Genomic DNA, 24,321 nt, shown 5'->3' with positions numbered 1-24,321 from the left:
TCCGCTGACACCAAAAGCAGAGAAGTACAGGTACATTATTACCTAACACCTGTGTTTATTGGTGGGTTAAGAAATCAAAAATACGTTGTAGGTCTAAAGCTGGGATTCTTTGACTACTGAGAAGTCTATGCATCCACTACCATAATGATGATAACCATTCCTAAAAGATGAGACCCAATGAAGTCAAAATAAGGACAAGGACACATCTTTATTGAGATACTGCACCATTAGATAATCCTAAATGATATCCTACCCCCTGTTCTCAATATTAGTATTAGATAGAAATGTTACTAGACCAGTGTTTTTCAACCTTTTATCAGTCAAAAACAGTTAGATTACTTTTTTCAGTAGACAGTGGCTGCCAAGTGGCAAAGAAGGAGCAGCGGGAACTCTGAAGAAGTGGTAAAGAAGATGGTGGCACTAGTGGACAAAACCAGTGAAGGACATTTCTTCCTATCAGAGCTGGAGAAGGTCAAACAATGAGGTGGGTCTTCTAGATTGTGAAAGTATGGCAAGAGCACTGGGGATCTACAGTTCTGCTCTAAGTGGATAAACAGTAACCAACATTGCAAAATCTGGCAAGGTTAAACCATCAATAAAGTTTTACGACCTCTAATAAATAAGAGGGTGGGCAGGAACCTCTTTAGATGGCTGATCTCTTAAAGGCCAGTGACTGCAACCTCCCAGTATTACACTAAATAGCAAGACATGCCCAACTTCACATTTAACCTACCCAGTCAGCCCAAAATTGCATTTAGAAAAACTTAATATGCATAAAAAAACTGCAAATCCATTAAAAAATGTCATGATCCCAGCAGGAAGAGCTTCCTTTTATTAGAGGCTAAGGCCATCATCCTTATAATACACAACAGATAACCAGTTACTTTTTTCTACTTATTTATGATACCTTTAAAACAGCTGTCTATGTTACTGCACCTGGAGAAGTTTCTGGTGACCTTCTCTGAGTATGGCAACTATAAGGGCTCATGGACATTGCAGCTAAAAAAAAAAAGCTGCTTTTACGGGCATTTGAGCTTTTATTTCTCTAAAAGCTTGACGAAGCTTGTGCTAGCTTTTTTCGTGCTCTTTTAAACTTTTTTTTTTAACTTCTTCAAGCTTTTTTGAGCATAAGCGTTTTTTTTTTTTCACAAACCCTCGCCTCAGCTCATTTTATCTTTTCTTTTGGTGAATTTTCAAGCTTCTTTGTGCTTTCTTAAGCTTTTTCATGCTTTCTTGTGCTTTTTCATGTTTTTGGGCACTTAGGCATTGTTTTTACTCAAAAGATCATCTCAAAAAATGCAAGTTTGGTGCGGTATTTTTTCTGCCTGTAAGAGCATATGCCTGTAAAACAGTGAAAAAAACCATAGTGTGGACACATTGACTAACATGGAGGGGAGTTTCCAGGCAGAAAAAAATGAGAGCTCAAAAGAGCTTGAAAGCCTGTAGGAGCAGCTTCTTTGAGCTGCAGTGTACATGAGCCCTAAGGGTAGATCGGGTGCTGCAGTGACCAGATGAGTGATATCATCCCATAATGAATAGTAAAATACATCATGAACAATGCAAAGTTTCAGGGATAGGTATCATCTCCTTCACAAAGTCTACAAGTTTGCTCACATCAGGTAAATCATTCGGGAATCAATGTCATAGTCAAAGTAAAAATGAAACATGACCAAACTGTGTTTATTGTGACATTCAATTTAATTTTAGTTTTTCTACTAAACCTTCCAACTACAAAGCATCTGCAAGATCAACCTTTGGAACATTCTTTATTCTGTTCTGGTATGTTAGGTGTTCATATGCGTTTCTATGGTATGAGTGCGCATGTTGGTGGGTAAGGCACCAATCTATGCTGCTACTTTTATATAGTTAAAATTATATTAAACCCTCAGTTTTTTAAAACACTTTCAGCAGCTGATTTAATTACTTTCTTAGTATGCAGCTTTTTCATTTGTTATTCCTTGCCTACGTTGCTGGTTTAATGGCCACTGCATCCTATGGAGCTACCCTTACATGCAGTGACTACAGTTCTGCTCCTCCCTTCTCTTCCGCCTCCTGTCTCCAAACTAACAGACTAACTGAAGACTGCACTGCCCACTGTTAACTCTTTCCTGTGAAGACCAGAACTTCAAGGAAGCAGCACTGAGAGAGCAGAAGCCAACAGCATTGAAATTTGTAAACTGAAAGTGCTGGGGTAAGAATATTACAAGTTGATGGGGAAATTGAATATTTCATTTTTCCTTATTACATTTGTCCCACGATATCTAAGAAAGCCTCCAAAGTCTAGTTACCATAGATGACTTCATGTTAAAGGAATGTCATTACAAACTAACCAAGTCCTTAAAAGATCACGTTGCTCCAAGGATAGTTGGCTTGGTGTTGGCGATTTCTTTACACACAAGCCCTATATACTACAGCTAAAACTGGGATAATCAGTATTTTATTAGAGACTGCTATCATGCATCTGTAATCATCTGTGCCACACCATATGAAAAGTGGACGGAATTCCGTGGCGAAACAGCATCTTTAGTTAACTATTCTTGTTAAATTTTCTAATATTATTACTTTTGTTATCTGTCCTTGTCATTACTTAATTAAATGTCCTACTAAGAATGTGTGTGATCTCTCTTTGCACATCTCCAATACAACCCTAAAAGCATACATTTTTACGTAACCGTTATAAAATAACAATTTAACTGGGAAGGTTTATTTTATTGTGTTCAATGTGTTAAACTGAAATTTAATGAGGGTTTAATAATTTACTCTTTGTTAAAAGAAAAAAAAAATTCAACTGGGATAGAAGTTTTGGCAATGGTCATTTGCTCCACTCAAAATGAACATGTAGTCATTGATCATCAGTGAGCCAACATTTTTGTATTAAAAATCCTTTTTTTTTTTTTATTGGTCTTATGTAATATTCTACTTTTCGGATGATACTGAATTTTGGATTTTCATCACTCTGTGTGTAATTAATATATATATATAATATATAAGTTTTACTTTTTGAATTGAATTTCTGAAATAAATAAACTTTTTTATGATGTTCACATTTTTTCTTAAGGGATGTGGTGCCTGTGAGTCTCAGACACCAGGAAATCTTTTAAGGGTTACAAGTAATATTTAAAGCTTACCAAGTGTAAAAGATGTTCCTTGTCAGCATGTTCCTTGTCAGCACATGTGAATGAAAAGACACCTGATTGGCCCCAAATGCTGCCCCGCCCTCTTCCTGAGTGCTCCTGTATAGGTAAGTATGAGGTCAAATTCAGGTCTTTACACTTGTTGCATTGAAAAATAAATTTTATGATTTTTAATAAATACATACCTGCAGTCATTGATATATATATCAATGAATGCAGGTATGTATTTATTAAAAATCATTAAATTTATTTTTCAATGCAACAAGTGTAAAGACCTGAATTTGACCTCTTATACTTCCCTATACAGGAGCACTCAGGAAGAGGGCGGGGCAGCATTTGGGGCCAATCAGGTGTCCTTTCATTCACATGTGCTAACAAGGAACATGCTGAGGAAGTAGAAGTAGAGTGCATATGTCTATTGCTGCTCCTTCAATGACAAGTTCCAGGCAAGGCATGAGGAGGTGAGCAGGTCATGTTACTTAACTGTGGGAAAGAAAATCAGATCACTGGGTTGGCTGTGCTATGTAGCTGAGCTGTGTCTGGATGGACAGATATAAAAATCCTTTAGCAGGTAAAACATCTCCCTTATATGTATAATAATGGTGTATTAAATGTTTTACCCATATTTCATATTATATACTGTATCTCACAGATCAGCCTTCAGTTGACAGTCAACATCAGTACAGGAAGCTGCTACAAAAATATAAAACACAAACTGGTTCTTTTTTACCCTCATTTACCTTTATACCAGTATTCAATAATAATGCAAAGCTTGGAAAGGAAAAGTACAATGCAAACACATTAGTGGTCGACTAGTTGAGTGCAACCACTTATTTTCAAAATAGGGGCTCTATCATGTTATTTTTTTTCTCCTTCTTCTCTTTCTCTCGATGTATATATATATTTTTTTTATTTTGAGTTCTATTTATTTCATTATTACTTTGACAGTACAGAATGATTTGCAACACAAAGCTACAAAAATATGTTTTCCTCACAGTCCCAGTCTGTATAACATACAGGTGACACATAAATAAAAGATTCCCAAAATAATGTAATCTGATGCTAACATTTACAAACTGGATACCTGTACATTGCTTTTCATGTACAAAAATTACCTGCAATGCAATCAGCTGTCATGTGTGATTTGTCAGCTGCGCTGCAGGCGTGGAGTGCGCCACCATGTAAAAATGGATTGATTTTTGCTTTTCCTAGAAAAAATGGCTGAGCCATCACACTTTCTGTATTTACTTGAAGGCTTCACTTAATCCCTAGCAGGTGATGAGATGTCATGGATTTATTGAAAATTGGATTGAGCGACACATGTGTCGGAACCGTGTATTTGATTAACTCCTTGGCTGCCAGCACTATCTAGCGTATTCCATTACTTCCTGCCGGGTATCAGCAAAGAGACTTTCTTTAAAGCAGGTCTCACATGAAAATGCATTGTCTGCTTACTGCTAAGTTCTCAACCTAAAAAAAAAAATGGATACCATGAGAAAGGCCAAGTGACGTCACCGCCATGTTTCGGAGTGCACTAGAAACTGGCATAAAAGGTGAGTCATGTTAAATATTTTTTATTCAGGAAGTGGAGAGCTAGGTAATATGTGGATTTTGTATTGCCATACAAGGCCTACTTTATGTTGGCCACAGACATTGTAGAATGGTCAGAAGTGGATAAACAATTCCAAGCATCTGACAAAGTCTTTTGGTCCAACTTTGAAAGTGATCAATATATATATATATGAAGAAACTGGTCGCACACCACCAGGAAATTCAGTGAAGAAGAAGATCTTTATTGTACATATAAAGGTACAAGGTACAGCAGGATGGATATGGTAGACGCGTTTCACATGAATTCCACATGCTTTTTCACTAGTGAACAAGCACTTGGAACTTGTGTGAAATGCGTCTACCATATCCATCCTGCTGTATCTTGTACCTTTGAATGTACAATAAGGATCTTCTTCACTGAATTTCTTGGTGGTGTGCAACCAATTTCTACATATATGCTGTTTGCGGTGGCGAACCAAAGTCCAGCACCCTCCTTGGATTGTAGACACAGACTCACCTGAGCGGTGTTACTCCTCTCTACACTTAAAAAGTGATCAAACCAGTATTACTGTTTAGGCAACATAGGATTAAGGAGGAAAGAGCTTGCAGATTGTCTTGGCGTTGAGTTGGGCAGAGTTGGATAGCTAAATAACATAAATTAGTGCAGCACAAAATAACCAGTTATTGAGAGACAATAAAATCAGTCCATGGAAGCAATAAATCGTGAAGATGTCAGGACGTCAACCACTGTGGGAAAAGACGTGTCCAATAAAGACATTGGAGTGTTTGGAGCCAGTCCACCATAGACAATGGCAGCCTCTAACCTTCCATATTCGATCTGAAAGGTCAGCTAGCACTTTCCCACATCAAAGAGGTAGATTCTCCAGTAATCAGTCCACGATACGAATGTTAGTAGCTCCACATGGCAAATATATGTGAATGAGGACAAAATAATCCAGTGCTCTCCATAACCACACTGTTTTATTTAAAAAAATTAAAAACCACTTAAAAAATAAAGCACTTCCACCAAGTGCATGTTTATAGATGTTTTCTGTGTACAGATAAACAAACCATAAAGATGGCCACGGTTGACGTCATACGTTGCTCCTCCCCCTGTTTGATGTGTGATGCCACCTTGACAAACCACATTAGATAAATCTCAGGTTTGGCCAGAACAAGGGGTGGGCAGAAGGGACGGCTACCCTGGGCATGTGAGGTTTGGAGCATTACAAGGAGATTGGAGGGGGGAGCATTGTTCTAAGAGGGGAAATTAGTGGGGTTTCCTAGGAATGGTGATTTCGGGGATTTGTGTTGGGAGGGGGGTGAGCGAAGAGGATTTGTGTCAGGAAAGGGGATTTGGGGTGTTTTCGCTTGAAGAGGTGATATGGTATTAGGGGAGGGAATTTATGCTGGGAGGGGAATTTTTTTTTGGGATGGGGTTGTGCTGATGGGGAGGATTGGTGGGTATTTGTGCTAGGAGGGGAATTGGGGTGATAATTTGTGCTGGGTGAGGGATTTGGAGTGGGGGGGGGGGAGGAGATGATTTTTGCTTGGAGGGGAAATTTGAGGGGTAGAGGAATTGTGCTAGGAAGAGTAATTTTTTATGGGGGGGGGGGGGGGATTTGTGCTGGGGTATTTGACTACCACCAGTTTAGGGTACCAACTGGAACATAGGTAAGGATTAAAAGATACCCTGAAATAGGAAAACTTGGGCAGCAGTCATGCCACCAGTTTAGGGTGCCAACTGGAACATAGGTAAGGAGGATTAAAAGATACCCTGAAATAGAAAACATGGGACAACAGTCACGCCACCAGTTTAGGGTACCAATTGGAACATAAGTAAGGATTAAGGCCTCTTTCACACTTATGCAACCTAAAAGTCGCATGTTTTTACAACTACTTTTTTGCCGCATTTTTGCCAAGATCTTGACTTTTTTTTATGTCTATGGACCTCAAAACGCATTAGAATCGGCCCAAAATTAGTGCAGGGACTACTTTGAAGTCACTGTGACTTGAAGTCACAGAGATATGAACGGTACTCATTGGAAATCATGGAGTACGACTTGTCATGTGACTTTGCAGTCCCAAGTCGCAGGACAAGTCGCACAGGTTTAAAAGGGGCCTATGTGATTAAATCAGCTTCTGAAAAACTGAGGGTTAAATAACACTTTAGTGATGTTTCTTGTGCTTCTAAGTAATGATGGGAAACAAGAGGAGATTCTTTTATAATAGCACATTTCATAGCAATGCCATATGAAGAGCAACAAGATCTCTCGACTAGACAACCAACGTGTCATCTGCCCATGTGATTATGGTTGTTAGCAAAAGACTTGATACATACAGACAATAAGCACTTAAATATATGCTCTGGTTATAGTATTAGCTTTTCTTGAAGGGATAACAATGACAAAAAACACTTTCAAACATGTTGAACATTTAGAAAACAACGCATCAATTATTAGCACCCTCCCACGGAGCCTTTTTTTACTCACTGTGCAAGCTGTTGACATTTATTATGAAAGGACAATGACAATCCTGGAAATCAGCTGGTACAACTAACATGAAAAATTGGAAGGTATGGCCAGATCATTCTGGAATTTTACAACCCAGGCATATGAACTGCTGGAAATAAGCTTTTTACTAAAATGGTAAAATCAGCACTGATGCAAAAAGTGGAAAGACTCTACTATGGGCAACTGGGCACTATGGAGAAACTATAGTATCCATATACTGCTAAACCATAATAAACAGAATCAACATACATTTTAAAATAAAAGACACAGCATCCAGGACAAAGGGAAAATTTCTGATATGGTAGAATAAAAAGAGAAGTTTAGGATTAAAAAAGAACAAACATTCATAATCACTTGTTTGCATCTGTCCCCTGCGACCTTTCAAAGACCACTGATCGCTTGGTTCTCGGTCTTTACTTAGCAGAGAGCCGGAGTCACAAGCTCTGTGCTCTTCCCCTCCAGTGCTCACTGGACTGCTGGACTAAGGAGCGGCCAGCTGAGAGCCTGAGCCAGCTGTTAGTCCAGGCATTTGAGTGCATCTCTCCAGAGTCTGGACAGGTTGGGGGACGTCAGCCATCAGCGTGCTTTAGCCCACTGTTGGCTGAATACGGGTCACAGGAGTGTAGAATGAAGTGCACTCCTGTGATCCCCAGCAGAATTAGGGCAAAAGATATTCTCCTTTAACAATGTTCAAAAAATAAAAAAATAAAACATTCTAAAATAGGTACTTCTTCTAAAATTGTAGCACCTCCTAAGATGGAGGAATCAATACATTTCATTACAGTTGAGGTTGTCTATCTTATGGGGACATCTTGGAAATGTTAATATTGCACAAGCAGTACTCTGAAAAATCACTGCTTTAATAGTTGTATATTTGCTGTGTAGGATCACCTCTCTGACTGCTTATCTCACCAGATTTGATATATACTATATTACCAGAACTATTGGGACACCTGCTTTTACATGCACATGAACTTTAATGGCATCCCAGTCTTAGTCTGTAGGGTTCAATATTGAGTTGGCCCACCCTTTGCAGCCATAACAGCTTCAACTCTTCTGGGAAGGCTGTCCACAAGGTTTAGCAGTGTGTCTATGGGAATGTTTGAGCATTCTTACAGAAGCGCATTTGTGAGTACAGGCACTGATTGGAGAGAAGGCCTGGCTTGTAGTCTCCACACTTATTCATCCCAAAGGTGTTCTATCCTGTTGAGATCAGGACTCTTTGCAGGCCAGTCAAGTTCTTCTATTCCAAACTCACTCATCCATGTCTTTATGGACCTTGCTTTGTGCATTGGTTCAAATCATTTGGTGGAGGGGGATTATGGTGTGGAGTTGTTTTTCAGAGGTTGGGCTTGGCCCCTTAGTTCTAGTGAAGGAAACTCTTAAGGCGTCAACATACTAAGACATGTTGAACAATTTCATGCTCCCAACTTTGTTGGAACAGTTTGGGGGTGGCCCCTTCCTGTTCCAACATTACTGCGCACCAGTGCACAAAGCAACGTCTATAAGGACATGGATGAGCAAGTTTGGGGTGGAGGAACTTGCCTGGCCTGCTCAGAGTTCTGACCTCAACCCGATAGAACACTTTTGAGATTAATTAGAGCGGAGACTGCAAGCCAGGCCTCCTTGTCTAACATCAGTGCCTAACCTCACCAATAGGGTTATGGAAGAATGGTCAAACATTCTCATAAATTCACTCCTAAACCTTGTGGACAGCATTCCCAGAAGAGTTGAAGCTGTAATAGCTGCAAATGGTGGGCCAACTCAATACTGAACCCGACAGACTAAGACTGGAATGCCATTAAAGTTCATGTGTGTGTAAAGGCAGGTGTCCCAATACATTTGGTAATATAGTGTATGTCAACATACCTCCCAACCTTCTGAAATGGGAAAGAGGGACACCTATTAGCAAAAAGTATGTAGACAAATTACACACTTCTGCCACCCCCATTATATAAAGAATGAATACATTACTATTTCTATATACTAATGTTTTAATTATAAAAATGCAACAATTCAGAATCTAAATGAAAGGTTTGGCACTGTAAAACACATTTTGATTGATAAATAGTGCATTTTTTTACTGAGGTATAGACATCTGATCAAAATGAGGAACACATGAGAAGGAACAATGGACAGAGGGACTTTGTTCCAAAGGAGAGACAGTCCCTTCAAATCAGGGACAGTGGGGAGCTATGATGTCACTATTCTCCTTGCTGGGGAGGAAGCTGTACTAATGCAAGGTTCTCCCTGCTTTTACTTCATTCAACCTCTGGACTTGTGCTACCCAAACTTCTCTTGCTGCATTTTAACCATTAGGACACCAGTCATCAAGGGGCTGGCTCTGACAAGAGGAAGCAAAGCCCTGCCTCTATCAAGACAGCCACCTTCACACAGAGACGCAGTGCGGAACAAGGCATGGAAAGTCATTAATAGAGAAAAGTTCAATTGCAAGGAGATCACAGGTAATACTGGTGACTAGTTCTTTTTCCTCTACTTGCTATTAATGAGCACAGCTTTCACATTTCAGGTCATATTTATATGGTAATATGTTTTTGCAATAAAAAAAAAAATAATAAAAAACATACCCTGTTTACATGCTAAATAGGAAATAAAAAAAACAATATAAAAATGGCACGAAAAATACTAATAAACCACATCAAATGGTTTGGCCATCTGTCGAATGACACATTTCTCCGCAAAATGATAATTTTAACCACTGTTTCCATGTAACACAACAACATTTCATAAAATATTTTTACGAGGCTAGCTTACTTTGCTCATTAAAAGCTAAGAAGTATGTTTCGCTAGAATCGCTTTTCACAATTAAACTAAAAAAATATGAAATGCAGAAAATAGTGACCACTGCTTGAGAGATCGCACACAAAAGGACAAAAAGATAATGAAGAAAAAAAAAGGCACGAAGGAGAGATAACATTGAGAATGCACGGCCAGAGTGAAGATGTTTGAGAAGGCACCAAGCAAGACAATTGAGTCTGATGGACGTGACTAGACTAGAGAACGGCCTGGTTTTGCTCTATTTTTTTTTTTTCCTCCTTCTAGTTCCAGATCAGCAGTGTGAAAGATTACTCTGTTCATCTCATAAAATGTAGGGGGAAGAAAGGGCTTCAGCTGGCTTTTCTACGATAGGAATTTTCATTGATGAAGAGAAAGGCAAAGGGATGAGAGGTCAACAATGAAGCTCAAAGACGCGGAGAAGGGGGGAAAAAAAATAATAATAACAAAAAGGGAAAGATATGGAGGCTCAGGTTTGCTTTGCCTTATTAAATATCACTGAACACGAGCGTCCAGCCTGAATACAGCGGTGAAAAGGGGAAATTTACATAAACCGCAAGCGTACTGTTAACAGATTCATAAACAATATTTATGCCTGAAATGGGGCTTTTAATGGAAGCATCTTGTTCAGATTCTGTTTTATGTAGCAAAGGAAATGTGCATTCATAACATGAGCTCTTTGGCTTACAGAGACTGGTATAAAGCTGTACTCATGACAAAGATTTTAATGTAGCCAAAAAAAGAAGACAAGGCCATCTATCAACAACAGTCGTTCTGTGGCAAAGAAATGTTGAGCGCTATTTACAGTATCTCACAAAAGTGAGTACACCCCTCACATTTTTTGTAAATTTTTTATTATATCTCGACATGTGACAACACTGAAGAAATTACGCTTTGCTACAATGTAAAGTAGTGAGTGTACAGCTTGTATAACAGTGTAAATTTGCTGTTCCCTCAAAATAACTCACAGCCATTAATGTCTAAGCTGCTGGCAACAAAAGTGAGAACATCCCTAAGGGAACATGTCCAAATTGGGCCCAATTAGCCATTTTCCCTTCCCGGTTTCATGTGACTCGTTAGTGTTACAAGGTCTCAGGTGTGAATGGGTGCAGTTGTGTTCAATTTGGTGTTATCGCTATCACACTCTCATACTGGTCACTGGAAGTTCAACATGGCACCTCATGGCAAAGAACTCCCTGAAGATCTGAAAAAAAAAATTCTTGCTCTACATAAAGATGGCATAGGCTATAAGAAGATTGCCAAGACCCTGAAACTGAGCTGCAGCACGGTGGCCAAGGCCATACAGCAGTTAAACAGGATAGGTTCCACTCAGAACAGGCCTTGCCATGGTCGACCAAAGTAGTTGAGCACATGAACTCAGCATCATATCCAGGGTTTGTCTTTGGAAAATAGACGTACGAGTGCTGCCAGCATTGCTGCAGAGGTTGAAGGGATGGGGGATCAGCCTGTCAGTGCTCAGACCATACGCCGCACACTGAATCAAATTGGTCTGCATGGCTGTCATCACAGAAGGAAGCCTTGTCTAAAGATGATGCACAAGAAAGCCCGCAAACAGTTTGATGAAGACAAGCAGACTAAGGACATGGATTAACAGGAACCATATCCTGTGGTCTAATGAGACCAAGATAAAAGTATTTGGTTCAGATGGTGTCAAGCGTGTGTGGTGGCAACCAGGTGAGAAGTACAAAGACAAGGGTGTCTTGCCTACATTCAAACATGGTGGTGGGAGTGTTATGGTCCGGGAACTGGGGACCTACTGTTCATTAAGGGGAACCATGAATGCCAACATGTACTGTGACATACTGAAGCAGAGCATGATCCCCTCCCTTCGGAGACTTGGCCGCAGGGCAGTATTCCAACATGATAACGACCCCAAGCACACCCTCAAGATGACCACTGCCTTGCTAAAGAAGCTGAGGGTAAAGGTGGTGGATTGGCCAGGCATATCTCCACACCTAAACCCTATTGAGCATCTGTGGGGCATCCTCAAATGGAAGGTGGAGTAGCACAAGGTCTCTAATATCCACCAGCTCTGTGATGTCAACATGGAGGAGTGAAAGAGGACTCCAGTGGCAACCTGTGAAGCTCTGGTGAACTCCATGCCCAAGAGGGTTATGGCAGTGCTGTAAAATAATGGTGGCCACACAAAATATTGACACTTTGGGCCCAGTTGGGACATTTCCACTTAGGGGTGTACTCACTTTTGTTACCAGCGGTTTAGACATTAATGGCTGTGAGTTGAGTTATTTTGAGGGGACAGGAAATCTACACTGTTATACAAGCTGTACACTCACTACTTTACATTGTAGCAAACTGTCATTTCTTCAGTGTTGTCACATAAAAAGATATAATAAAATATTTAAAAAAATGTGAGGGGTGTATTCACTTTTGAGATACTGTAAATAAGCAATAAGGTTATTTAAGCCTAAATACATGTTATTTCTCAGAGCAGAGGCTGTATGAAATGGTACCCTCAAAGAGGATGTGTATACTATGAGCGACCTCTTTGCGGTGTTCAGAAATAGCTCAATATGAGTTCCTCAATTTCTACTTGCCTTGTATATTTCTTCATTACTGAAGAAGGTTTGAAAACGTGGGGACTGATAAGGAAAAGTATAGAAATTAGACAAATAGATTCCTCTGAGCTGAGAGTTTTTTTCTGCTTCCTTTCCACTCACCACGTCATAACTCTCTAGGCTTTACTTTCTCTTTGGTTGCCAAGCTCTGGTGCATAGAAGCCATGGTTGTGACAGACCCAACAGGGACAGGGGCTTTTGGAGGTGATCGCAGGGTAGCCTCTTGCCTACTGACTATGGGCCCGGGCATTTGAGGGAACTACGAGCATTCAGGAAAATGTCCTGTTATATTTTGCAAGATGACATGTTATTACCACATTTAACAGTCAAGGAAGCCATGATGGTTTCTGCCAACTTGAAACTCAGAGAGAAGATGGATGTGAAAAGAAAGCTGGGTAATCAGATTCCTGGTGCCGGAATGTCTGAGAAGGACTCCCTGATTAATCAAGACTTGTTCAGGTGTTTGGCTGTTGATTAGCCTACTGGTAATTAGAACCCTGTTTAATTAGGTTACTGTTAGCTGCTAGCTGTTCAATGGATGTACTTTTAGATGTACTGATGATATTACTGTTTGAAGTTTGCACTGTTTAGAATAACGTGATGAAGCTCTTATCTGATTTTGTGTGGTATAAATTCTGTGTGAACTTATAATAAAGAGTTCCATCTTGCACCAAAGCTAGTGTTGTCTAGTTCTTAGGTGTAATTCTCATTTATAATACCTGGTTCTTGATTCCAAAGTAGAAGAAACTGTATTTTGACGGAGGCACCCAGGCTGTCCGTCACAATGGTTTCTATGCATAGCATTGATGTTGGCCAACAAGTCTCAAACAGTTGTATGCAGTTTTAATCAAATGGCTTCCTAAAATTAGATTGTATCTGTACTATAAAATAGTGGTTCTGGATATATAATTGACCAAGGAGCAGAGAAGTGTAAATGGATCCACCCCACCTACAGGCTTGTTTCCATACGAAAAACTCTTTTCCATGTATAGATACAAAAATATCTTCAAAGTAAAAAATGTTGACTGCCTTTATATTTTATATACTAAAGTATTTTCCTGCTTTGTTAGGCAGGACACAACAAAATAAGCAACTATTCAACAACAATGAACATTATTTAACTGATATCTTTGAAGACAAGTTTTGGCTGGATGAAGTTCATCCACACTCCCCATAAGCACAATAGTAATGGATGAGCCACACACTGATGACATCAGCATTTTATTATCTTCTTGGTGCCAAGCGCATGCAAATATGTGGCCTCTCGGCAGCCAGGCCCTGAGGCCGTGTGGCCACATATTTGCGTGCAATAGTGCCAATAGAGCCATACCAAGAGTATGCTCCCTGGGCGATCCTGGCACAGTTACCGGCAGCTAACAGAAACTCCGGTTCGCTGCTTGCGATCAGGAGCTTTCCGATCATGTGACCACTGTGACAGCCAACCATGGCGGTCACATGACTATAAGCCCCGCCCTGCCTCCCGCCACTCTAAATCCCTTAAAGGGCTGACAGGTGCTGGCTCTAAGGGTTTAAATATACGTGTTCCTTACAATGGGACCTCCCCACTCTGACAAGGTTTACCACAAAGGGCTTGCTTAGTCGCAGAGATTGGGGCTCGTCAAAGAAAAAAAAAACATGCAGTATGCCGTTCAAGAGCAGCAAAGTGGGACAACCTTTCAACTTTACAACCTAAGGATGGTCACACATGTTAAAAATGCACACAAGTGATTTTAACAAGGTGAGGTGAGTTTTCAAAGTGTTTGCAAGCATCCAACATTTGCCTTTATTGTTCTGAGCTATGCAACTGTTATTTTAATCTATCAATGGCTCTTATCTCTGAAAAATAATGGCCATTATGACAAATACCGATTATTACAATTTAGTAAATGGGGCTTAGAGTGCATTAGTGATATGGATGCAGCTTTAAAAGAAAATTACAAGGCTTGTCAGATAGACGTATGGATATCCACTACTTGAAGAATAAATAGATAATCTCAGTGCGTTAAATATCATGCTTGGTTCGAGAATCGGTGAATCCTCAAGACGTGACTTAGTTAACTTGAGAAGAGTAGCTAAGAAACTGATCTAATCCAGCTGTATTAGTAACAGGTACTCGTCCGCGCTACATATCCATGTGAGGATAATTATGGCCACCGCATCCAGCTTTTGTCATGCTCCAGCCCTCCGCAGGGTTTGATGGAGTGGTGCAGCTGTCTTCTCTGCAAGGATGGGAATGACACGCTGGAGACGAAGAGGCAGATGATCTCTTGTGAGTACTTTAGCATCAGCCAGAAACTTTTATTACTGCTGACGCTCTGTGGGATGAGATTTATAAGCTGCTCTAAGTGGATTTTTTAAAAGCGTGTGATTATTCATAAAGGGGAATAATTATTCAAGGCATAGCTTATCAAGGCCATGAGCAGTTTTATAGGTTAATGTCCTTCAGGCAGAGAAGATAAAATCTTTTGACAATGAAGGATTATAAACTGGCACGTACTTTGCCACACCAACAACCCATTTAAGTTATTTATAACCCGAACTCCCCCTACACACACACACACACTAAATAGTTAGCCAGTCTTAAACCCTAACAATTAACTTTTCTTATTTTTTTTCCCTTTGGTCTGTTAAAAATATAATTGGAAGCATTCTTTTAGATCTGTTTTAAAACTGAAGTTTAGGTATGGCTATATTTTTGCATAGTTAGATAGGTCCAGCTTGCACCAATATAAGTATGTAAGTGCCATACCTGTGGGAAGCTGTAGAACAGCGGTCTCCAAACTGTGGACTGGGGGCCAGATGCAGCCCTTTGCTTGCCTTCATCTGGCCCTTGGGGCATTATTCCTTACTAATAAGAGAAACTTTTCTGCCAACTTACATCAACAATGGGACATTATTCCTCCCAATGATACCAACAATAGGGCACCATTCCCCCCCTTATACCAAATGCGGTGATGTTTACTCTCACTGGTGCCAGGAACATTTCTACTCCACTGACCACAGTTCGGCCCCCTAAAGTCTGAAGAACAATAAATTGGCCCTTTGTTTAGAAAGTTTGGAGACCCCTGCTGTAGAATCAGGAAACTACTGTAGTAGGCACTGCTACTACAGTAGCTTCCTGGTCCTGTACCAAGCAGCTGCCTTGCAATTTAGTGAACACAGGAGGTTGCTTTGCATATTTCTGAATGAAGCGTTCTCTAATTGGACTAGGTGGAGAAGCCGCATGGTGATGTCACGATCTCCATCCCCTCCAATCAGAGAATGCTTTATATTCTTTGAGAACATGCAAAGCATTCTCTGAATGATGTCCGTGCCAAGCCAGCAACCTCCTGTGTTCAGTAAGCATCAGGACAGCTGCTCATCATGGGACCTGGAATCAAGTTGAGATCAATGTAGTGGTAGGAGCATACTACAGTGATATCCAGCTTCAACACGAATCAACAGGGTTTGGCACATACACACTTATATTGGTCCATGAAAATATATCCATGCCTGGATTTCAGCTTTCACCGTGCAAGATTAGCCTGTTGATCCTGTCAAAAACTCAGAGCTGCCATTTTTCTCTTCCTGTGTCATCTAAAAGAGCTGTCCTAGTTCTTGTCATGGACTGTAGAATGATAAGCCTTTATGTTGTGGAGTTCAAAAGAACATATCCAAGAGGCACCTGGACGGCAACACTTATTCATTTGTAGCAGTGAAAAGAACATAATTAATTGGCAAGCTTGCTGGCTCTGGTGAGGCAGTTTACATGGAACAAGGTAACCCTCCAATAGCTTTGGAGTAGCTTTGGGGTGCACACTCCAATGCTATAGGCTGCACTTACCTATGGGTACTGTGACAGGAAGTCAGGTAAATCTGTGGGCGTTGTCACAGACGGGAGATACATTTCTGCCTTGTTTAGACAATTAACCAATTACTATCAGGTGTCGGCTGCAGAGGTAGCCAGAAAGGTTTAAGGACATTGGAAAGCTTCAGCTATTTAGAATGAGGCAATTAAGGCCTCTATAAGTTATCCTTCTGAAGGTGAGGGGGTCTTGACTTTTTCTGTGTGAAAAAGAAAACAAATAGACTATTGTTTTTTCTGCTGTATGACCAGCAGTGTCTGCCCAGCAGTAGGTTGGGACAGACACCATAGGTAGGTTCCTGTGTTGTGAAGGTAAATGCCCCAAGTGGCCAGGGTTTATTTTATGTTTTTTTGATTTATGCTGTTTGGATGCTTGCACTTGTTTCCAGCAAATTGGAAGAATAAACCATAGACCGTTGTTTTCAACCACTCCTCGGCTGTCTCTCCGTGTAACGAACCCCCCCAAGGGGTCACCCACACCCGCTACCGAGCTAACCCCTTACAGTACCCATAACGTCACCTAAAGAGGAGCCCCAGACCAAATGGTTAAAGAGTCAAAATTAGTTTCATGATTATTAGTAAGTAAAACAGCCAATGCGTTTCAGCGGCTAAATCCATTCATCCTTCATTAGGGCTTACCGCCTTCCTGCCCAGCCCCGAACTCCCTTTAATTGGGTTTGTATGCCAGAGGGTATGAAGGGGAGACCATTCCACCAGCTTCCAATCTTACACGAGAGCTATCAATGACAGCTTGGTCACTGTGCTGGCAGCACACTCTCAGCACAGAAACCTGTCCTTGGGTAAATGGGTTATGTGGATGGCAAGACAATAATATAAAGTCAGAGTTTACATGGGCTCAATAGCATACAGACCCTACTAAGTGATCTGTAATGAAGTTGTACCTGAATAGATCAGAGAAGATTAATGGAACGTGCCAGCATTATTGGCTAGTAACATTAACAACCCTTGATATTACCAGCTAATAAAGCCGGCACATTCTCTCTGACCTTCACTTTCTTTTTTCAGACTTCGTTTCCCCTTTATTTTCATCGGATGGTTCTTCCAGTAACACACTTCCTGACCTAGAGTAACAATGCTTCCTTGCTGGATTGTATCTATGAGGGAGCAGCATTGTTACCCCAGGGCAGGACTAAAGAACACCCCCCTTGTCTCATCTCTTTAACAAAGGAGAAGGTAGTCATCAGAGTTAGCAGGGTGAACAATGCAATGGATAACAGTCAGCAGAGGAAGAGACGTTAGAAGCTTACAAGATTTCTGGCAGGATCAATGATTATTATCATCATTTTTTTTCCAAAAGATATAACAAAATAGTATATTTAACAGATCAAATAGGAGCAAAAGAGGAGTTCATTGTTTGTTTCTACATATGCTTTAATGTTTGTAAAGAGATGGCTGGTTCTCTTTAAACGCCATTGCTACAGAATTATCGGTGTACACTGCAGCGTCTGACATTTATTTGGAAGATTCATGTTTAGCTTCCCTTTATTTGACTGCCGCTTCCTATAGACATCAGGTGAGAGGAAAATTGACCTCCTAAGGTGGTCACATGAAACTGAATCACCACTTACTGAGCTAAAGAGATATATTTTTCCTTTTTATCACTGTCATAGACGCGTGATAGCCGTGCATTGTGGTTTACTGTCAGTGGGGGTTTGTTGTAGATTTCCAAAAGCAGCAGAGGAATAAATCTCTCTTTGGTACGACTCAGATGCAGTCACCATAAAAGAAATTATAGCATTTTTCAAGGCGGATAAACTTTCCTTTAAGGGGAATCTCTTGTGTATTTCCGCTAATTATTGTAACAGTCATCTTCAATATTTTATGATGGAATTTCTACATTCTTGCATGCCTGCTCTGCCATATCACTTCTTATCAGAGTTAAAGTGTATGTCTTGTAAAAAAAAAAAAACATTTAGTGCATCTCTCCAATACATTTACATTTCTGCATATTTTATCTCCTGTGTGCCACTGACTTTTTATAGTGAGCTTGCAGCACGCCGCCTCTGCTGCACTGAAAACAGTTACAACCATAAAATGATTTACATGAAAACAAAACTGTAGGCAGAACTTTTTTTTTTCAATTTGGACAGAGCAAGGGAGGGTTATAACCCTTCTCAGTTTAATTTTTGCCATCTGTGTCCCACTGGGGTGATTTCCCTTCATTTCCTGTCAAATTGCAAAACACAGGAAGCAAGAGGATATCCCTTCGAATTAACCCCTTCCCGACAACCGCTGCCTTCCTACTGCGGCACAAACCAACATAGACCTACGTCGGTCGTGCGCCTGCAGCTAGGGGGCCACTCGGCAGCGGGGAAGCCAATGCACGGGGCAGGCGGCTCCGATTGCCGAGACTGCGACATTGCGGCGGACAGATCTTACTGAAATTTTTGACACTTTTGGGGGGACCAGTGACATTACTACAGTAATCAGTGCTAAAAATATGCACTGTTACTGTAATGACACTGGCAAGGAAGGAGGTAACCCTGTGGGTGTACAAGGGGTTAATTGTAAGCCTAGGGGAGTGATTCTAACTGTGGGGGGGTGGCTTGTGAAATGACCATAGAGACATGTGATCCTATATAGAAGGATCACATGGGCTCTATGGTCATTGAAGGGAGAAGGACGGTCGGCTGTGTTTACAACAGCTGAGCGTTCTTCTCTCTCAGCGGGGAACGATCGCGTGTGTCAGGCGGCAATCGGAGCCGCCTCACCCGTGCATCGGATTCCCCAATGCCGAGTGCGGGTGAGAGCGCGACGCCAGCGGCGCACGCTTGCCCCCTGGCTTCCTACGCATGACCGACGTAGACGTACGACGGTTCGCGCAGGAGAGCCACCCTGCCGCAGTAAATCTTTGGCGGGTGGTCGGGAAGTGGTTAAGCTGCTTTAATTTAATACCAGATTCTCCTTGACAAAAACTAAAGGCTAACAGTTTTTTTTTTCTGGGTCAGTCAATATAATGCGTAATTCTAGAGGTTAATAGTACTGTCACTGATATAGGCCACTTGGCAATAGTCATTCACACCTTCGGGCTTGCAGCTCAAAAGGATATCGCCAATCTTCTAACAAGCTTTCAGCATGAATTTTAATGTGCTGCATTGTTTATTACACTGAAAGTCAAGATAATGACACATCATTTGTGGACTGATGAAAAATAAGAAGGCATACATTATTAAGTGAAACCTTGACGTGCTAAAGATTAGCCATCATTGATGAGAAGAGAGAGAAGAATGTAGATCATGGTTTTTCATATTAAATGTTAGGCTAATAAATAAGGCTGGTTTTGTTGCTGGGTTTTAACTTCTTTGTGTGTGGGATCAAGTTCATATCAGTAATGATACCAGGTACCAGGTCTGGCAATTGGTGTGGTAAGGGGTGGCAGAGACTCTGGAACCCATCCTCATTCTGCTGGTTCAGTCATATCACATTGATTGCTACCAAAAGATTGTTCCTCCTTTGTGAACCACAGCAGAGTCGTTTTAGAACAGTCAGCTAACAATGTCAGTCAATAATGCTCTGCTTAACGTGCGAATGATACAAAGTTAAGCAGGGCATTAACTTCAGCGCAGGATGTGGAAACCTTACAAAAAGACCCAAATAAAATAATGGGGTGGGCAACTGCATGGCAATTGAGGTTTAATGTTGAAAAATGTAAAGTAATGCATTTGGGTGCTAAACATTCGAGTGCAAGTTACTCCCTAAGAGGAGAGCCTCTGGGAAAAGCTAGGATTGAAAAGGACCTGGGGGTCCTAGTAGAGGACAGGCTCAACAATGACATGTAATGCCAAGCTGCTGCAAGCAAAGCCAACAGAATATTGGGATGCATTAAAAAAGGGATTCACTCCAGAGATAAAATGATAATTCTCCCACTCTACAAGACTCTGGTCCGGCCGCATCTCAAGTATGCCGTCCAGTTCTGGCCACCGGTCCCCAGGAAGAATGTGCTGGAACTGGAGAGATTCCAGAGAAAGGCAACAAAGCTAATAAAGGGACTGGAGGATCTCAGCTATGGTGAAAGAACTTATTCTCTCTGAAGAGGAGACGCTTGAGAGGAGATATGATAGCGATGTACAAGTTCTGTACTGGTGACCCTAGCATAGGGAACAAACTTTTCTGTGAAAGGCAATTTAAAAAGACACAAGGCCATTCACTGGAATTGGAAGAGAAGTGGTTTAATCTCAAACTGCATAGAGGGTTCTTTACTGTCAGAGTGGTAAGGATGTGGAATTCTCTTCTACAAGCAGTGGTATCAGCAGGGAGCATCGATAGTTTCAAAAAAACTATTAGATGGGCACCTTAATGATCACAACATACAGGGATATACAATGTACTATTGACATAAACACAAGCACACTCACACACCGCAGGTTGAAATGGATGGACTGGTGTCTTTTTTCAATCTTACCAACTACGTAACTATGTGACGTTCCAATGCACAAAACATTTTACCCTAACACATTGGGTTGATTTATTACAACTAGAAAGTGCAAAGTCTGGTGTGGGTTTGCATAAAAACCAATCTGCTTCCAATTGTTTTTTTTTTTTTTTTGTCAAAATTAAAAGTGGAACTATGGTCAGAAAATGAAGTCCTGCTAGATCACTTAAGGTTGGCACCTTTTGCAGGTATGTAAAACATCAGTCTATACTGTTTAACATCCAGTAATACACTGTCTCACCCTGCTCTGCACATGCTCAGTTGCTCTCCATTTTAGGCATTTTTAGGCACTGCCGAATTTGTAGAGGCCGATCTGCTGACAGCCTTAAAGTGAAATTAAACCCTCCTATCCTTTACAGCCAATACATCTGCTTCTGTTTGATTTGCAACTGCCATGGTGCTGCACATGTGATCAGTTATGACACCAGCCATTTAATTGTTTGAAAGTTTGGTTAAAGCGGAGTTCCAGCCTTTTCACTCCCCTGTTCAACGGTCCAGCGATGCGGCCGCCCGAAGCCTCGATCCTCTTCCCTCTGGTCTCGGCAGCGCCAGCATCACTGCTGTGGGCACCCGGCTGTGACAGTTTGCGGCTTCACAGCCGGGTACCCACTGCGCATGCGCGAGTTGCGCTGCGCGTCTTGATTGGCCGGCAATCTTCTGGGACCTCTGACATGTCCCAGAAGATTGCAGGGAGGGAGGGGGAGAGGAGAACTTCCGTTCAGGGCGCCGTGGCGCTCCGAGCGGAAGTGGGAGCGGGTACCTGTCAAAACTAGGTACCCGCTCCCCCCCCAAAAAAATGACATGCCAAATGTGGCATGTCAGGGGGTTAGAATACCTAAAGCGGAAGTTCCACTTTTGGGTGGAACTCCGCTTTAAGAACACAAGCAAATGTGACAGTTAGCAATCCCGGCATTCCAGGAATGTAACTGTTTTTTGAAACCAATAAATTGATGGGTTTAGTTCTGCTTTATGATTTACCGCTGTTTAGGGGCTCTGGGCTTCAGCAAAATGGCAGCCTCCAGCAAGAAGAAACAGAAGTAATGCTGGAGGCAATATGTAGCACACACTAATTTTGGTAGCACAATTATTAATGTGAAATGTATGTTCCTTGCTAAAGAACATTACTTTGTATTAGGTTTTTATGGGTAAAGTGCATTAGATTTTGCATTCTCCAAATTTAGTACATCAACCCTAGGGTGCTAAACATTCATAAGGGTGCAATCCAATCCAGTACCAGAACAGGTTCATTCAGAATTGTGCCCTCTCTCCTACTCCTAGTGCATGCCGAAGAATAATGCATAATATCATTGGGAAGCAAAAAAAAAAGATGGTTGACATACATACATCAAAGACAAACATACAGTGCAAAGATATATTTAATATATATATATATATCTGTACAACAAAAATCTAGGCACATTGATCCAATGAGCAAAAACAGAATACAAATGGCTGTATGGTCACAAAAAAAGAGGTCCAATGTCAACGTTTCAGGGTGTACAACACCCTTTACTCAAAGGGAGGGTCTTTCTTGAGAGTGGAGCATTGTTCACCCTATATAAGATATAAGCTTAGCATAAAGATACAATGAGTATAAAAAAGGAGTGCTCATGGCCGTATGGTCAGGAAAGAAGAGGTCAAATGTTGACATTTCATGGTGTATAACACTCTTTCTTAGGAAGGACCTTCAAGAGAAGGGGGGTCTTGTGTACCCTATATACAAAATACATATTTACAACAACAGCCTGTGCATATACTGTAGATGCAATGAGCAAAAAAAGGAATACCAATGATAGTAAAGTATTGAATAAAGAGGTCTGAAGTTGACATTTCGGAGTATTCAACACCCCTTTTTAAGAAGGTTTTAATGAAAAACAGCAGGGTAATGTACATCTGAAAACATCAACATTGGACCTCTTTTTCATGACTATAATATCACTGGTGTTTCTTTTTTGCTCTTTGTGTTTATTTGCTGGGCTATTGTTGTATATACCAGTGTTTCTCAACCTTTTTTCCAGTCATGGCACCCTTTAAAATTATGGCTAATCTCAAGGCACCCTTTAAAATTATGGACAGTTTCAAGGCATCCTATTCTAAAATGTAAAAAACGAATCTAATCGTTTTTCATAATGCGGCAGCATTGACACATGTAGAACACCCAACATTAGAAGTGATTTATTCTTCCAAAGCCAACACACTTTTGCACACTGGCACTGACTAGTATTCCAGTGTTTCTCCTCTCCATCACTCAGCTAATGTGACCCCAGTGTTGATGGAGAGGGGCAGGGGAGGGTCAGACAAGCATACTGTGCAGGTAATCAACACCCTTCTTATCAATACTGATGATATCCCTGGTTATTAGGACGCTGGTAGCTGGAAGGTTGAAATGGTGCACAATAAAAACCCATGGCTTTGTGTAACTAAAAGGCAGCCTTCATCCACCTGCCTGGATTGTTTACATTTTTTGGGAAATTTTTAGGCATTTTGCCAAGGCACCCTTGAAGAAACCTAAAGGCACACCAGGGTGCCTGGGCACCCTGGTTGAAAAAGGCTTGTTTATACTGTATATATTTTGTATAGCGGCCTTTCCTGAGAAAAAGGGTTTTCTACACCCCGAAATGTCGACATTGGACCTCTTTTTTCCTGACTTAACTACCATTGGTATTCCATTTTGCTCCTTATATTTAAATACCAGGCTGAGCTGTTGTCCTTACTACCATTGGTATTCTTTTTTTGCTCATTGTATCTATTTGATGGGCTGGTGTCCTTATTACCATTTGAATTCCTTATTTGCTTCTTTTATTTATATGCCAAGGCAGTTTCAGTATATACATTATGTATTTTGAATATAGAGTGTACAACATCCCTTTCTCAAAAAAGGTCCTTCTTGAGAAAGGGTTGTTGTATACCTTGACTCGTGAACATTGGACTTAATTACCATTGGTTTTCATGTTTGCCCCTTGTATCTATATGTCTATGCTGTTGTTGTATATATGTATTTTGTACATAGGCCCTTCTGGTGTTATACACCTCAAATTGTCGTCATTGGACCTTTTTTTTTTTTTTTCAGACCTTACGGACATTGATATTCCTTTTAGGCTATGCCCAGACTGTTGTATATATAAATTTCATATTTCATATATGACTTTGATGTATGTTAAAAATCTTCTATATTGCTGTTCGAAATATATGACTATTTTGTCATTATTTAGCACAGGCACTCTATACGTTAAATGTCATTTTTTGCATCCTATATTTTTATGGGTGTGCTTATTCACTATTATATTGTTCCTGTCCTGGTGACAGCTTTTCCCCCATTTCTTTTATGGGTTTTACAAGGGTAAAAAATGTCCCTAATTGGGTCACAGGCAGAAATGAGGACCTGACCTTTTTTTTTATTATTATTATTTTTTTCTTCTGTATCTAACACTAT

General features: G+C 40.7%; 1 protein-coding gene across 4 annotated transcripts in view; it reads right to left on the bottom strand.

The window, feature by feature from the left end:
• DCC (DCC netrin 1 receptor) overlaps positions 1 to 24,321 on the bottom strand; it is a 1,040,152-nt gene that overhangs the window by 896,173 nt on the left and 119,658 nt on the right. The window lies entirely within an intron of this gene.

This window comes from Pelophylax lessonae (genome assembly GCF_965119305.1).
Source record: "Pelophylax lessonae genome assembly, chromosome: 1".
NCBI lineage: Eukaryota > Metazoa > Chordata > Amphibia > Anura > Ranidae > Pelophylax > Pelophylax lessonae.
The sequence above is the reverse complement of the archived record's forward strand: the minus strand, read 5'-3'. Positions and strand labels throughout refer to the sequence as shown.